Source organism: Lepidochelys olivacea, assembly GCF_965140295.1.
Source record: "Lepidochelys olivacea isolate rLepOli2 genome assembly, chromosome: 1".
NCBI classification, from domain to species: Eukaryota; Metazoa; Chordata; order Testudines; family Cheloniidae; genus Lepidochelys; species Lepidochelys olivacea.
Genome location: NC_140411.1, coordinates 215,508,532 through 215,515,010, shown reverse-complemented (window position 1 = coordinate 215,515,010; position 6,479 = coordinate 215,508,532). Strand labels below are relative to the sequence as shown.

At 45.4% G+C, this 6,479-nt stretch overlaps 1 gene segment (V, D, J or C); it reads left to right on the top strand.

Annotated features, from left to right (window-relative positions):
• Positions 1-2,500: 2,500 nt before the first annotated feature.
• LOC311520350 (T cell receptor beta variable 30-like) lies at positions 2,501-3,358 on the top strand. The segment is given in 2 exons: positions 2,501-2,579; positions 3,063-3,358.
• Positions 3,359-6,479: the final 3,121 nt, after the last annotated feature.

Sequence of the window (6,479 nt, the reverse complement as noted above, 5' to 3'; positions counted from 1 at the left end):
CATGTTTTATGTCTGGAGCATCCTCACCAACATTCACATTTCCTGGCTGTCTCTGAATTCAATTCAAAATCAGACTTTGGTTTTCAGATCTTCTCCCAACTCACCTGATCTTATATCCACTTGCTGCCCCATGCAGCCCAATCTGTCTCCCATTGCTCCCTCTAAATAAAGCTGTGCCTTTCCCTCTGCTCCCCTTGCATGAATGCCCTCAGTCCCAGCTCTCCTTTGTTATGCACCCTGATGTTCTTCACTTGTTTTTCACTTAACATTCCTTCTCCCTGGAAGATAGTTTGTGTTATTGGGTATGGAGGAAACTGCATATACATGCATTGTATTTTATTGCATTGCATGGTGTTGTATTGCATTATACTGTGTTGTTTCAGAGTAACAGCCGTGTTGGTCTGTATTCGCAAAAAGAAAAGGAGTACTTGTGGCACCTTGGAGACTAACCAATTTATCTGAGCATGAGCTTTGTGAGCTGTAGCTCAGCTACAGCTCACAAAGCTCATGCTCAGATAAATTGGTTAGTCTCCAAGGTGCCACAAGTACTCCTTTTCTTTTTGCATACTGTGTTGTGTCTCATTGCAATGTTTTGCATGGTACTATATTATACTACACGGGATGATATTACAATGAAATGTATGGTATTGCATTGTGTTACATTATAATGTGTTGCAGAACACTGAGTATTCAACATTGCACAAAGCCAGGCCAGCCAGCCAACCTTCTGCACGAGTGAGACATCCTATCCAAATCCTACACTGCTATAGAAAAGATTTCTGGAATAATGTTGCTACTTTGTGACCACATACTTTTCTTGCAAAGATGTAGCAACATCGTAGACTGAATTCAGGAGCTGGAAAAATTCCTTTATGTATTTAGTACCTGCAGAGAATTGCCTGATATCCACACTCCACACATTTCAATGAACAGGCAGTGCCACCTGCCTCCTGGGCTATATCATACAAACACCTGTGTCAATTTTCCTTTGCTAGCTCAGTGGAATTGCTTCTTCAGAGATGGTTTGGATTACAGATGGGTATTTATCTATCCTCTCTTCATAAGTGTAACTATCTCCCAGTTAACAGCAATGTATCTCCTTACATGCAGGTTTGCAAAACAGCTCACTAATGGTAAGTATGTTTCAGACCACCCCAAGTGCTCTTGCATTATCCCTTTGGCCAGAGGTGGTAGAGCAACTACATCCAGTATTGATGGGAGGGGAAGGCAAGAGAGAGCACACACTGATACCTGTGGTCACACATCTATGTTACACACCAGGGATGTGTGAGTTTCATCCCCTCTCCTCCCACAGGCTCTACAACCCCCCAAAGGCACCTCCCTGTGCAGATACTGAGAGGGACATGAGGATGCAGCAGCTCCTCTCTCTGCTAATGGGGCTACTGGTCACTGACCTCTCAAGTGAGCCTAGGGTGCCCTACAGCAGCCACCTGGGTGGGGTCAGGCTCCCTGGAGAGGTTTCATCACTCCACAAGATGTCCAGCTTTGTCTTTCAGGTGCATAGGGCAGATTAGTGGAGCAGTCAGTTAAACAGCAAGAGCAGATGGACTAACACCAGTAGTGGGGAGACCCGTCAAGGTAGACTCCCCTTAGTCTATGTTAGGGGCACCATTATATTTCCCATCAGCAGTAGCCCCATCACATCTCCCACTCTGAACACACCACTACCGCACTCTCTCACAGGCTTCCCACACACAGGATACACCTGCACTTCATTGTGTGTACTCTCTTCTGTTTTCCACACATGCTAATCAGTTCTGACAGCTGGTCACTAGATGGAGCCACAATCAAACGCACAAACTGGTGTGTTACTCCCCAGGCTGGTCAGTGCCCTCAGCACACGATGCGTAATTTGCTCAGAACTGGAACCTTTAGCCAGATGCATTTATGGGGAAATTGACAGCAATAGCTATCCAGACTAACTTCTCTGACAAAGCCCCAGAGACGGTGGTTCTTCTTGTGTCTTTATCCTACTATGCAGAATACAGACATAGAGACACTTGCACTGGCATACGTTCTTAAAGAGAGATAACATAAAAAACAATCATTTTGAATATAAAAAACTATACTAAGCAATGAGTATAATCCACATTCTGTGCATTGTGACACCTTGGTATCTGAAGCCCCTAGAGCCTGAGCCAGGGTGACTCTAGTCATGTTTCAGGAGTCTATGTTCATAGTTAGAATTTGTGATCTGCTACATGATCACATGTGACATCTACTCTGATGGCATCTTCCCCAACAACATTTCTCAAGAGAAATTCTCACTCCTGCATTAGCAGCAGGAAAGCATCATCCGGGAGAAGGGGACCAGACATGAGTCTCCAGAACATTCATGAAACTGGCCTTTCAGAAAGCAGAATGAGATGAACCTTTCCTCTGCAGTGACACCATGTTGACTTGACTCCTCCTACTGAAGAATGTATTTGTCTGTCCCTTCTCACTTCCCTTGAAGCACAGAGAGAAGGAAACCCAGAGCATGGAGGAGACAGAGCAGAGTAAAGCTGACATCATGTTGAGATATCTCCTGCTCTCTGCACTGCTTCTCTGGGCCCCAGGTACTGTTTGAGTGGCCACGGGGATGGGGTGGGGCAGGCAGGCTCAGAATCTCAAGTTGAAGGGACACATTCTCGTCATTGAGACTAAGGTGTGAGGGGATCTCTGGAGACTGCATCTGCTTAGAAATGCTGGGAGGAACAGAGAGAACCACCCAGGAACAAGGACTTGTGGGTAAAACACCCAACTCAGAGTGTCTGACCCAAGAGTGAATCCTAGATAGGACACACTTAGCGCATATCCCATGAATTCACTGTATAGGGAAGTCAGCTCTCAGCCAAGAATCTCCCACAATGACTCCTGTTTGGCTGAACAGTGAAGATAACTGTCCTGTTTTTCATTTTAGCTTTTATTCTGCTTCTCAATTTTTTTTACCCTCTTTCTCTCCTTCTGACTTTCCCTCTTTCCCTTCCTTCCTCCCTGTTGCACTTTTTCATCAACTTGTCACCATCTGTTCTATCATATTGTTTCCTATTTCCTTCCAGGTGTAGGCTCGGCCTATGTGGAGCAGCTGCCCTTCCTCACAGGGGTTCCAGGAGAATCCCAAACTCTGCAGTGTACATTGAAAGAAACCAGCCACTACTGGATGTACTGGTACTTGCAGCAGGAGGCAGAGGAGCTAGGGCAGCTCTTCTATTCTTCAGGAGATGGATCTGGGACCAACTTCACAGCTAAGCCCATGTCAGCCTGGAGGAAGAACAACAATTGGCATCTACAATGGAAAAGCCTTTCACAGTCAGACTCAGCTGTGTATTACTGCGCCTGCAGCACTGCACAGTGACACAGAGCCCTGAGACAGCCAGCAAAAACCCAGAGAGACAGAGACAGGGGAGGAGATAGGGAAGCTGTGTGCGCCTAGGAGTTGAAAGGACACTGTAGGGCAGTGGTTCCCAGATGAAGTGTCTGGGATATACAGAACATCTCCCAAAGGGGTGCAAAGAGCCCCTGGGGCCCCCATCCTAGATCACTGACCTGGTCACACACTTGAGATGTGACTTGGGCTCTACTAATAACAATGGGAGTTTTGCCACTTGATTTCAATGGGGCCAGGACTTCACTGTTGGGCTTTCAAAATCAGACATTGCTCTTTACTGCTTGAACTTCTCTCTCTTGTCTTCCCAATTCCTTCCATTCCTTCTCTATAGTCTCTCATTCTCCTACTATTTCCTTTGTTCCAGCTCCCTCAATTTCCATTCTTTTCTCTTCACTTTTTCTGTTTCTTTAAATCAAACACCCAAATCCAATTGCAGATCCCAGCCCTCATTCCCTTGTGGTTTGGTCTGACTGAGTCTCTGGGGACTGTTCTGATGTGGTCTTATTCACATGACTGCTGAGCCACAGATATCTGAGCAGGAACATATGGAGAAGAAGTGATTAGGGGGTGCTATTTCTGTATACGGGATTCCTGGAATACCCTGTCCAGTTCTGGGGCCCACAATTCAAAAAAGATGTTGAAATATTATAAAGGGTTCAGAAAAGAATAATTTGTCACCTGGAAATCCTGCTTTACAGTGAAACACAAAAGTTTAATCTGTTTAATTATCCAAGGGTAGGTGAAGAGGTAACTTGACTACAATCTGTAACTACTTACATGGGAAGAAGATTTCTGATCATGGACTGCTCTTCATTCTATGGCATAAAGGCATAATGAGATCCAATGGTTACAATCTGAATTTAGACTAATTCACACTAAAAATAAGATACAACTTTTTAACAGTGAGCATAATTACCCACTGAAACAACTTCCCTTGGGATGTGGTGGATTCTTCAACATCTGGAACCCACAAAGCAGGATTGTCTATCTTGATATGCTTTAACTGAGCCAGATGCTGTAGGTTAGGTGCAGGAATTAGTAGATGCAATTCTCTGGCCTGTGCTATTTGGGAGGTCAGATTAGACGATAATAATGGTTCCTCGTTGGTCTTAAAATATATGTATCTGTGAATATATGAGATGCCTGTGCTGCTATGTGTTGCAGGTGGATGCCTGCAGTTTATGGATCAACCTTTAAAACTGCGTGGCCAGCAGGGGTCATCTTTGAGCATCCCCTGCCAAATGAAAAACTACAATTTGGGGACTTCAATAGCACAGATATAGGTGTGAGGTCTTTTTTAGGTGTGGTGGGTGAAATTCTGTGGCCTGCATTGTGCAGGAGGTCAGACTAGATGATCATAATGGTCCCTTCTGACCTAAATATCTATGAATCTATGAATCTATGAAAGACACCATGCACTCTGCCATGGAGTGGTACCATCAGGCAGAGGGAGGCAATGAGCTAGAAGCTCTCTTCCTTTCCTCAGACAAAGAGACAATCACACCATACATGGATCTAGTCTACATGGTGATTAGAACTTCCATGAAGTACTTTGTCTGAATTCCCCAGCTGAGACTGCATCATTCAGCCATGCATTTCTGTGCCTGCAGCAAATCACAATGTGAAGGAGCTGTGAGGATGTGCAAGAAAAATGAGATAGAGAGGGGAGAAAAGAGCGGAGGTCCCCAACCTAACCCAGTCCCCTGCAGCTGCCATTCCCTCTGAGTGTGGATCCCCTGAGAGATAGACGAACAGGGCTGTCTGCAACATCTCTCCATTCTCTGTAGAGGGCACTGAACTACTATTAAGAATTTCTGAAATTAATACTCAAATTTGGCATCCAATCAGCTTGTAGTGAGGATGATTTCAAGAAGGGAGGCCATTCTATATCATGAAGAGTCAAGATTTACCCAGAAGGGCTCTTGAAGACTTTGGAAACAGGAGACGGCTTGTTGATGACAGGAACCACAACTTGTAAAGCTCCATGATTCATAGAGCAGGGAAGTGGCAGTTGATGGTATCAGCTAAAGCAGAGAGACAGAAACCACGAGGGTGGAAGATAGGTGCATAAGGAGAATGTGGCTCTGAATTTCAGACAGGGAATGACCCTTGACATTTAATGCAAATCAGGGGTTAAGAGAAGAAATGCTCAGTGGACTTGGATATGAGTGTGCATAAATGCCACTGGTGTATACCATGTCTGAGAGAGCTGCCCAGACAGTGTTATTTCTGCTGTAGCAGTATATCCTTATAAGCTCAGCAATGTTGTCTTCCCATTGGTGCACATGGTGCTGGAGATGTAGTAAATAGATAGAGTCAATCAAAATGAACAGAAATCATCCCCATAGCACAGAGCAGCTGATCCATTCGGAAACAAACCTAGAAAGAAGACAAGGACCTATTCTCAGGAAGGTCCATCTACACGACTGGTGCAAGCGTAAGAGGTGTAGGGCATCCACGTGGCAATTGAGTGTGATACTACAGGAGTCACCAGCACATCCACTAAGAATCCCCACCAGCACCAATATCTGCTGTGGTCCAAGGGAAGCTGCCTTTTCCCTTTTATCTGCTGCCCTGGTGGGGAATCGTGTTTAATTCAGCTCAGATCACACGTCATTGTGGAGGCCATGGTACAGTTCTACAGCATGCACAAAAACTGAGCATCCCCCATTCAGTCCATTGTGTCCCAGTTGGTGGGCTCTTTTTCTTGTGTAACTCACATGCTTTTGCAATGACTCATCTACCCTCCATACTTTTGCCAAGTTTGCACCATATGCATAATGACATAATAGATGTGTGTGCATATAGATTCCACTGGCTCCTGCTGTGCAGCACTGCAGGAGCCGAGGGAATCTATATGCACTGGGGGGAGGGATAGCTCAGTGGTTTGAGCATTGGCCTGCTAAACCCAACATTGTGAGTTCAATCCTTGAGGGGGCGATCTAGGGGTCTGGTGCAAAAAATTGGGGATTGGCCCTGCTTTGAGCAGGGGGTTGGACAAGATGACCTCCTGAGGTCCCTTCCAGTCCTGATATCCTATGGACAGGACAGACAAGGTGGCCTGTGAGAATGCATTGTGAGTGTGCAT